The following is a 10,631-nucleotide window of genomic DNA, read 5'->3' on the forward strand; positions in this document are numbered from 1 at the left end:
ACCGAGACCTCCGCGCCCCTCACCCCACCCCGCAGCCCTCCGGGCCCCCGGGCAAGGCTGGTGCTGGCCGAGGGTGGCAGTGGGTGGTGGGGGGTGGGCGGTGGGCGGTGGGCAGTGGGTGGGGCAGCGTCAGCTGGCCAGAGTCCAGCCGCCGGTCGTGCTGCTCAAGTTCTGCACGCGCTCGCCCGGTGGAGAGGTGCCTCCGGCTGACCTGACCAGCAGGTCAGAGCAAAAGGGAGGCGCAGTGCAGGGCTCTTAGGGCGCCCAGCATCAGCCACCTCAGTCTGCAGCCAAACACCCTGAACGCGCCCGACCTCCTGTGATCTCGGAAGCTAAGTAGGGTTGGGCCTGGTTAGTACTTGGATGGAGACCACCTGGGAATACCGGGTGCTGTAGGATTTTTGCCTCCCCTCTCTTTTAGCCCCTGCCCCCGGCCGCTGGCTCCGCAAGCCCCACCTGCCCCTGGCCCCTCGCACCCCACCGCGCTCAGAGCCACAGGCAGCCCTCAAAGACAGCGGCGTCACAACTGTTGGGCCCCCGCAGCTCCAGCCCCGCCTGGGGTGGGTGGCCGGGGCCCCAACTCCCGCTGCAGACCTGGGTTGCCTCTGCGCGGCCCGCGAGCCCCTCGGCATTCGGCTTTCAGGAAACCAGATGAGAGTCGGGTCTCCATCTGGGGCTCCTTTGGCATGCCTCAGGCAATCCCGGGGGCTGGCCCAGCCCCAGCCCCATATCAGGCCCTTCCTGCGTCCTCTGAAGATTGTGCTCCCTCACACCAACCGAGCAGTCAGTGGCTCACAGAAAGCTACCCACCACTTTCCTGCATTTCTTCATTGTCCTCACTGTTTCCCCCTGGCTTTGCCTGTGTCCTCAGGAAATGCAGCTCCTGTCAATGTGAATACAGCCCCACTTTGTCTGGAAGCCAAGGCCCTACTTGGTCCTAGAACTAGAGTCCTTTTAGAGTGGACGCAGCCTCGTTTTGTCCTGAAGCAAACTCTCTAAGGAGAATGAGTCCTGTCCCACAGGACTCATGAGACGCTGACCCACAGTTTCCCAGCCCAAGCCTGGGTGGTTCCTGAGGAGGCACAGCTGTTTTCAGTCACTGGAGGAGCCAAGTCAAAGGGTGGAATGCGCATGTGCCAGTGGGTCAGAGAGGCGGCCTCAGCCCCTCATGATCACTGTGGAAGCTTCAGGCTCTGCCTACTTCAGAGCCCACTAAACAGTGCTCCCTGCTGTCAGAACTGTTCAATCCATTCAACTTGGGACAGTCACACTGAAATGGAGATGTGTTTGCATGCGTGCTTAGTTGGTAAATTGTGTCAACAACTCTTTGCAACCCCATGGACTGTAGCCCACCAGGCTCCTCTGTCCATGGGCTTTTCCAGGCAAGAATACTGGAATGGGTTGCCATTTCCTCCTCCAGGGAATCTTCCTGACCCAGGGATAAAACCCATGTCTCTCTCATTGACCTGGGGGGGAAGGGTCTTGACCATCTAGCCACTTAGGAAGCCCTGAAATGGAGACAATGTCCCATAACTCTTCTAAAAATAGTTAAGTAGCAGTTAATTGAAAACCATCTTGTGTGAAATCAATGCAGTTGCAAAGATTACAACTTGGACCAAATTCACTCAAAGTTACTCACAGACACATTTTTAAATGCAAAATGATTCAAAATTACAGGAGAAAACATAGAAGCAAATCAATATGAGTTTGGGCTTGGTCATATAGATCATGAACTTTGAGGTTTAAGACACAAAGTAAAAAAGGCAATCCACATAGAAAAACAAGGGATACTGTGGACTTCATTATAAAGTTGAAGATTTCAACTCTGTGAAAGATCTTTTTCAGAAAGTGAAAAGACAAATCACCAACTGGGAGGAAAACAGTTGCAAAAACTTAACCAGGTAAGTTCAGTTCAGTTGAGTTGCTCAGTCATGTCCAACTCTTTACAACCCCATGAACTGTAGCACACCAGGCCTCCCTGTCCATCACCAACTTCCTGCTGCTGCTGCTGCTGCTGCTGAGTCGCTTCAGTCGTGTCCGACTCTGTGTGATCCCATGGACTGCAGCCTACCAGGCTCCTCCATCCATGGGATTTTCCAGGCAAGAGTACTGGAATGGGTTGCCATTGCCTTCTCCGACCAACTTCCTGAACTTGATCAAACTCATGTCTATCGAATCGATGATGCCATCCAATCATCTCATCTCTGCTGTCCCCTTCTCCTCCCACCTTCAATCTTTCCCAGCATCAGGGTCTTCTCAAATGAGTCAGCTCTTCACATCAAGTGACCAAAGTATTGGAGCTTCAGCTTTAACATTAGTCCTTCCAATAAATATTCAGGATTGATTTCTTTCAGGAGGGACTGATTGGATCTCCTTGCAATCCAAGCAACTCTCAAGAGTCTTCTCCAACATTACAGTTCAAAAGCTTCAGTTGTTCGGTGCTCAGCTTTCTTTATCATCCAACTCTCACATTCATACATGACCACTGGAAAAACCATAGCCTTGACTAGACGAACCTTTGTTGGTAAAGTAATGTCTCTGCTTTTTAATATGCTGTTTAGGTGGGTTTTAACTTTTCGTCCAAGGAGTAAGTGTCTTTTAATTTCATGGCTGCAGTCACCATCTGTAGTGATTTTGGAGCCCAAGAAAATAAAGTGTGTCACAGTTTCCATTGTTTCCCCCATGGGACCAGATGCCATGATCTTAGTTTTCTGAATATTGAGTTTAAACCAGCTTTTCCACTCTCCTCTTTCACTTTGGTCAAGAGGCTCTTCAGTTCCTCTTCACTTTCTGCCATAAGGGTGGTGTCACCTGTTATCTGAGGTTATTGATATTTCTTTCAGCAGTCTTGACTCCAGCTTGTTCTTCATCCTGTCCAGCATTTTGCATGATGTACTCTGCATATAAGTTAAATAAACAGGGTGACATATTGACATAATCCTTTCCCAATTTAGAACCATTCTATTGTTCCATGTCCAGTTCTAACTGTTGTGATTCTTGACCTGCATACAGATTTCTCAGGAGGCAGGTAAGGTGGTCTGGTATTCCCATCTTTTAAAAAATTTTCCACAGTTTGTTGTGATCTACACAGTCAAAGACTTTGGCATAATCAATAAAGCTGAAGTATATGTTTTTCTGGAATTATCTTGGTTTTTATTTGATACAATGATTTTTGGCAATTTGATCTCTGGTTCCTCTATCTTTTCTAAATCCAGGTTGAATATCTGGAAGTTCATAGTTCATATATTGTTGAAGCCTGGAGTGCAGAATTTTGAGCATTACTTTGCTAGCATGTGAGATGAGAACAGTTGTGCAGTAAAGGATTTTAACCTGGTAAAGGATTTATCTAAAAGTGTAAAAGGAACTCTAACACAAATAACCCCAGTAAACACAGATGTAGATCAACAAAAACCAGATTGTACATGATATGATACTCTATATAGAACATACTAAAGATAATCCCCCAAGACAAATAGTCCTCATCGAGAAAATCAGTTAAGTTTCAGGATACAAATTAATCTACCAAAATCGGCTGCATTTCTGTATACTCAAAACAGATTATCAGGATGAGAATTTCAGACAATAACCCTATCAGCAATGACATTTCCAAAAATAAAAGATCTAGTGAAAAGTAAAAGTGTTAGTCACTCAGTTGTGACTCTTTGTGACCCATAGACTATAACCTGCCAGGCTCCTCTGCCAGTGGAATTCTCCAGGCAATTGGAGTGAGCTGCCATTCCCTTCTCCAAGGGAGCTTCCTGAACCAGTAATCGAACCCAAGCTCTCTGAATTGCATGCAGATTATTTACTGTCTGAGCCACCAAGGAAGCCCAGAAGATCTGGGGATATATTTAAAATCAGGAAGTAATTATTGTTTACTCCCCAAACTAGAAGATGCTGATGAATGAAATTAAAAATAATGTGAGTGAATGGAAATATATATGCCATGCTTATTGATTCAAACAAGTCATATTGTGAAAATGATTTCACAGCCCAAGGCAACCTAGAGATTTGAGACCATTCCTGTTAAAAAACCAATGGGATTCTTTGGTGGACAAAGCATATAACATATTTGGGGTAAAAAGGAACCCAAAGAATGAATATGATTTTAGGAAAGAAGGAAAACCTGGGACATATCATGCTCCCTGACTCCAAACTATATTAGAAATCTAGAATCATCAAAATAATATGGTATTGGCATAAAAGAAATACACATAGATCCATGGGACAGAACTGAGAATCCAGAATTAAACCTGTGCTTCTATGGTCAACTCATCTAAGGCAAAGGAGATGAGAATAACAATGGGGAAAGGAAAACCTTGTCAAGAAATTGTGTTGGGAACACTAGACAGCTGTCCAGAATCATACTGGGAAATTTTCTCATAACATCTACAAAAATAACTTCAAAATGAATTCAGTACTTCAACCTAACACCTGAAGCCATCAAACTCATAGAAGAAAACATAGGCATGATGCTTTCAGACATCAGTCTTAGCAATATGTTTTATCTCTATCCTCTCAAGCAAGGGAAACAAAAACAAAATAAACTAATGAGACTCCATCTAACCAAAAAGTTTTCACTGCAAAGGATACCATCTACAAAAGAAGAGTTTCTGAGAAAATATTTCTAACCATTTTTCTGATCGATTGTGATAAAATATTTCCAAGCCACATATCTGAAACGGGGCTCATATCCAAAGTGGACCAAGAGTCACACAACTCACTCTCCAAAAGACAAAAACCAAGTAAATACCTGGCAGAAGACCAAACATTTTCCTAAAGCATATATACCGATGGCCAACAAGATACATGGAAAGATGGTCAGCATCACTTATCTCCAGGGAAATGCACAGCTAAACCACAATGAGATAACCACCTGAAATAATAAAGAATGTCTGTCATCCAAAAGACACCAAATAGCAATGATTGGCGAGGGTGTAAAGGAAAGGGAATCCTCGTGCATTTTGTTAGGAATATTCCTTGGTACCGTCACTATGGGAAACAGCATGGAGGTCCCTCAGGAAATTAAACATAGAAATACCATATGATGCAGGAATTACACTTGAGAGTATCATTCTGAAGGAAACAAAGCCATGAATTCAAAAAGATATACACACCCCTAAGTTTATAGCAGCTTTATAGCTGAGATATGGAAGACACAAATGGATAAAGGAGATTTATGTATATAGGCCATTCTCACAGCAGACAGTGGGGTTGCCTTTGGTCATCACAAAGCTAACTGGCACCTCAGTAGTCACAACAGAAGGACCCTACAATGAATTAATTTGCAGGAGCTAGCACGTCTGCACCCCTTCACCCTCAGCCCTCAGCATCCATGTATTGCTTCTTTTACAGAAGAGATTTTTCTTGCTTTCAGACAGACAGACAAAAGGTGGAAAGTGTCTCTCCTCATGGGTCTTTCCTTCAGCAACAATAAGTAAAAAATATATATCATTAAGGCATTATTTTGAAGTGATCTGCCTTGAGACTTAACAACACATACATATGCACATGCAAACATACATGAAAGAGAGAAAGAGAATGAGAGACAGAGAGGGAGAAGGGATGGAGAAAAAGAGAAACAGAAACACAAGCAGACAGAAGTCAAGAGAAAGAGGCAGAGAGACATACAGAATGACAAGAGAAAGTCACAGAGTCAGGAGAGAGGGAATGAGCAGAAATAACAGTTTTCATTACCCAGTATACATGTGAGATCCAAGTCGCCGTGTCCATCCACCCTAGAAGGGTGGAGATGACAGAAAGTTATTTGTCCAGGAGGCAGAAATGCTGGACACCATTCAGGGAGTGGGGCCAACTCACCTCTGAGCCTGAGATGAGACAACTGGACATGAATCTAAAGGAACAGGAGGACCTGGAATGTTGGGGCCAAAGTTTGAATTTTATTTACTTTCACTCCTGCCCTAGGGTTATGGGAAATAGGGAGGAAGGGATCTGCTTGACCCCAGAGCAGATGCAGGTCTGTCTCTGTTGCATTCTGTGTTTTGCCAGCCCTTTTTAGAATCCGTCCTTTGTTAAATCCATGTATGTGCTTCATGTGATACCAGCCCTTTGGTTTCACAGGCAGTGCAGGTATTTATTGGTCCATGTAACTGATGGCTTCCCCAGGAAGTCAATGCCACAGTGACCCTCACTGTGCAGATAGGGAGTTGGGGAGACCGTGACAGACTCATGGTGTGTCCAAGGTCACATCACTGATAAGGAGGATGAGCCAGGTCTGAACCCAGCTGTGTCCTCAGAGCTGGGGCCGTCGCTGCACCCAGGCCTCCAGGGATGGTGGGGTGGAATGTGTCGGTGTCACTGTGCATGGACATAGCTTTGGGTAGGGGATGAGCATTCAGCAACCCAGAGGTGCCTTTGGGGGGCTTCATGTAAGGAGGAAGCCTGGGTAAGTGGACTCCAGGAATATCTCACTTCCCTGGCAAGAAAGCCCAACAGAACACGGAACCTGGTCACCAGGTATGACTTCTAGAGAAGCCCCCAATCCAACTTACCTGGTTGAGAAAAAGGAATGGACATGTTGTATTGTGTCCCAACATCCTCTGTCCTTGGCCTCAGGAAAGGTCACAGTGTCTTCCAACACTGTAGATGTTGAGTCAAGTCTCACCCCAGATGCCACTGACTCTTCTCTGAGGGACTGAAACGCAACACAGTAAGGCCCAGGGCAGTCCACTCAAGCCCTGAGTAACTCTGTAATCTCTCACTGTGCATGTGGAGGTAGGGGTTTCTGTGGGGTGGATCTGCCTCAAGCAAGAGCAGGCTGCTGAGGGGTCAGAAACCTGGTGGGCTGGGTGTGTCCACAGCCCAGGTCTAAGCTGGCTGCGTGGGAGGTGGAGAGCCAGGGTAGAGCCCTTCCCAGCCTTCTAGGTGGATCTAATAGATTATATTTACATGAACTATTGGGAATAATAAGGGTGAAATACCTGATAACTCAGTTGGTAAAGAATCTGCCTGCAATGCAGGAGACCATGGTTTGATTCTTGTTTTGGGAAGATCCACTGGAGAAGGGATAGGCTACACACTCCAGTATTCTTGGGCTTTCCTTGTGGCTCAGCTGGTAAAGAATCAGCCTGCAATGCAGGAGACCTGGGTTCAATCTCTGGGTTGGGAAGATCCCCTGGAGAAGGGAACGGCTACCCACTCCAATATTCTGGCCTGGAGAATTGGAATCAGCCTAGGAAACAACTATCTTGTATCTTAATAATTTCATGTTGTTTTTACTATGTCTTTGATTAGTCAAGAAAATCAAGACTTCTCTGTATTGAAAAAGTTATGTTTTTTTGGTCTTTTATAAACATACGACCTTGTTTTTTTGTTTGTTTGTATTTAAAATCTTTTATTGTAACTTTGATTAAATAGATAACAAAGTTGTTTCATAGTGATATGTAGTTCTATTTAACCAAGTGGTCAAGTATTTTGACATTTTAGACAATTTCCTGAACTAATTTCTAAATAAAGTTTTGTTGACTTTGAACTGATTGAGATTGTCCAGAGGGCTCCTGGAAAATTCTCAAGGAATTTGTTCTCACACCTTGTAAAGCAAAAGATGTTAAACTAGGTTTACTTGATATGCTGAAATTCATATACAGCACTATCAAACAAGAAGTGATATTTATGAAGGAGGAAGACGGAGGTGGAATTGCACATTATCCAGGAGGAAATAGAGGAGTAAGAGAAGCTGATCAATCAAGAGAAGACATACCTGGTGCTGCTGTGTACCTTCGATACCAGTAATGTCTCCCACTGTGAAGTGCACTGGTCCTCCTACAGAAATGTGCCATCCATTGATCTACAGATCTACATTTGGTTGAATACAACCTTGAGAGAACTGACTACCCAGGAGCTAGAAAGGGCACAGAGTTCAATTTTGCAATTGTTTTATGGAACTTTAAAGATTCAGCTATTAAGTAAGGAGATTAGCAGCACCATGTCTAGGAAAAAGACTGATGATTCTGTAAACTCACAATATCATAAGTTCTAAGGAGATCACTTTGACATAAAAGTCACCTGGCTAAATGGGAGAGTGCCTCTGTCTGGCTACATGAGGCTATAGTAAATTTTATTTCTAGTTTCTTGTGAAAAAAGAAGCAGTGTATAATCTTCTTTAGTTTATATTTTTATGTATACATTTCTAATATTTTAACAAAATTGTATGAAATTCCTAGAAATTTGTCAGCATCTTTGCTGTCCATAATGTGTGCTCTTGTAATTGGTCATAATTCCAGTTATTATCTCAAAATGTTATGTCACCCAAAACAATCAAATTTCATATCAGTTGCATTCAAGTGAACTCCCACCAGCTCCTCAATTCTGGCCATCTTAAGCCTTTTGTCACTCATAGTTATTCTCTTACTCTTGTGCTTTCTGAAAGCTCTTATAGTCAGTTACAAACCAGTGTTCTTCATGATCAAGAAAAAAGGAAGCATTTAGTGGAGGAGTTCATGGGTTCCTGAAAGTGCTCATCCCAAATTAAGCAAAATGAGTTAATTACATGAAAGGCAATGAAGATGATTATACATTTTATAACCTTTAGTTTGAAACATGCTTGTTCTTTCATGACTTATTTTCCAGATTAAGGAACTGTTTTGCCCCTTTTTAATAAGCTATTTCTAATTCGCAACAGTTTAATCCATTAAACCTTTGTAAATGAGAAGAAAGTATTTGTCTTTTTCTCTCTGCCTGATCCCTCTAGAATTTAAAAACTCTTACTGAATACAGTTGATCCTTGAACAACATGGTTTTGAACTTTATGGGTCAACTTACATGCTGATTTTTTTCCCTATAAATATTACAATACCACACAATCTGGCATCTGTTGAATCCAAAGGTGCAGAAGTGTGGAAATGAGGGGCTGACTCTAATTTTTACGTGGGAGTTTCGACTGCAGAGAGGGTTGGTACCCCTAAGTCAACATTGTTCAAGAGTCAACTGTGTTCTTATTTTTATGGCAATCAAATTATTTGCATAAATTCTATAACAATTTATTCTCCTTATAATAGGACACAATTAGAAACATTGTTTTATTACAAAGCTTTGCCTAAGATGTCACTTTTAGGAAGATGTATATAGAACCAGATAGGACCAGACATTTTTCAGGAACTATGTTGATTGATGGTGCTTGCAAAGTCCCTTGAAAATAATTGGTCTGCTATCTGGCTTACAGGATAACCAGGCTTACTAGTAAGTAAGTTCAGATCCTGACAGACCCAGGAACATTAGGCTTTACTGGGGACATCTTATCTGGCCAACTTATATGAGGAAAATAATACTATCCCTTTTCTTAGATGAGCAGTATAATGTGGCTCACAAATAAAATATTCTAGGTTAATGATCTTAGTAAAGTCCTTTTAATAAGATAGAAGCACAATATTCTAAAATAATAATAGAAACAAAATGTATTTGTGCATACGTATCCTTTCTAATATGTGAGTTTTGGAAAGTCTCATATTTCATGAATCATTAGCCTGTTTTATCTTGATGTTATGCAATCATTTCAAAAATGTAGATGTTGCCACCTACTGTTAGCCTGGAAATATACCAGTACATATAATTCACTTTATATAACAATATTCTTCCCTCTAACTGCATTTCTTTTTTTTTGTAAAGGTCATTTTAATATCAATTCTTTCTTCTTTTGATTTGATTTATTTACTTAAAGTACTCTCTACAAAGGGTCATTACAAGAAATTCTTCCACTGATGTATTGGAAAAATGCTGAGAAAGTGACCTAATATGCCTTAAATCTTCTCCAACATGTTGAAATCATTTCCAAGTTTGAAAAGAGATGCAGTATCTGTAATTGAAACTCTACTTTTAAAATGTATTATTCAGGGCTTCCATGATGGTCCGGTGGTTAAGAATCTGCCTTGCAATGCAGATCCTGATCCCTGGTACAGGAGGATACCACATGCCATGGAGCAACTATACCCACGTGCCACAACTAATGAGCCTGAGTTCTAGAGCCCCAAAGCAACAACTTTTGAGCCCTTGTGCCACAGGGACTGAAGCTCGAATATCCTAGAGCCTGTGCTCCACAAGAGAAGCCACCACAATGAGAAGCCTGTGCACTGCAACTAGAGAGTAGGCCCATTTCCTGCAACTAGAGAAAGCCCACACACAGAAATGAACACCAAGTGTAGCCATGCATAAATTAAAAAATAATAAGAATATTTAAAAATAAGTTGGTTGGACTTCCCTGGTGGTCCAGTGGCTAAGAACCCACCTGCCAATGCAGGGGCATGGATTCCATCCCTGGTCTGGGAAGATTTCACATGCTGTGGGGCAACTAAGCCCACATGCCATAACTACTGAGCCCTTGTGCCACAACCACTGAAGCCTGCATGAGCTAGAGCCCATATTCCACAAGCAAAGCCATTGTGAAGAGACACCCGTGCACCACAACTAGAGAATAACCCCCACGCACCACAACGAGAGAAAGCCAGGGAACACCAAGGAAGACCCAACACAGCCAAAAATAAATAAAGAAATTTTAAAAATACATTAGTCTCTAATGCAAAGAGGTTAAGATTACTGGATTACTATTAACTTTATTTGCAGATTGATTCAAATTCAAGGTATGACCAAAACTAATAACAATCCGGTCATTACAACCT

General features: G+C 42.6%; 1 pseudogene; it reads left to right on the forward strand.

The window, feature by feature from the left end:
- The first annotated feature begins 282 nt into the window (after positions 1 to 282).
- LOC139033925 (5S ribosomal RNA) lies at positions 283 to 399 on the forward strand (annotated as a pseudogene).
- Positions 400 to 10,631: the final 10,232 nt, after the last annotated feature.

The sequence above is a fragment of the Odocoileus virginianus genome, unplaced genomic scaffold (genome assembly GCF_023699985.2).
Source record: "Odocoileus virginianus isolate 20LAN1187 ecotype Illinois unplaced genomic scaffold, Ovbor_1.2 Unplaced_Contig_9, whole genome shotgun sequence".
Taxonomy (NCBI): domain Eukaryota; kingdom Metazoa; phylum Chordata; class Mammalia; order Artiodactyla; family Cervidae; genus Odocoileus; species Odocoileus virginianus.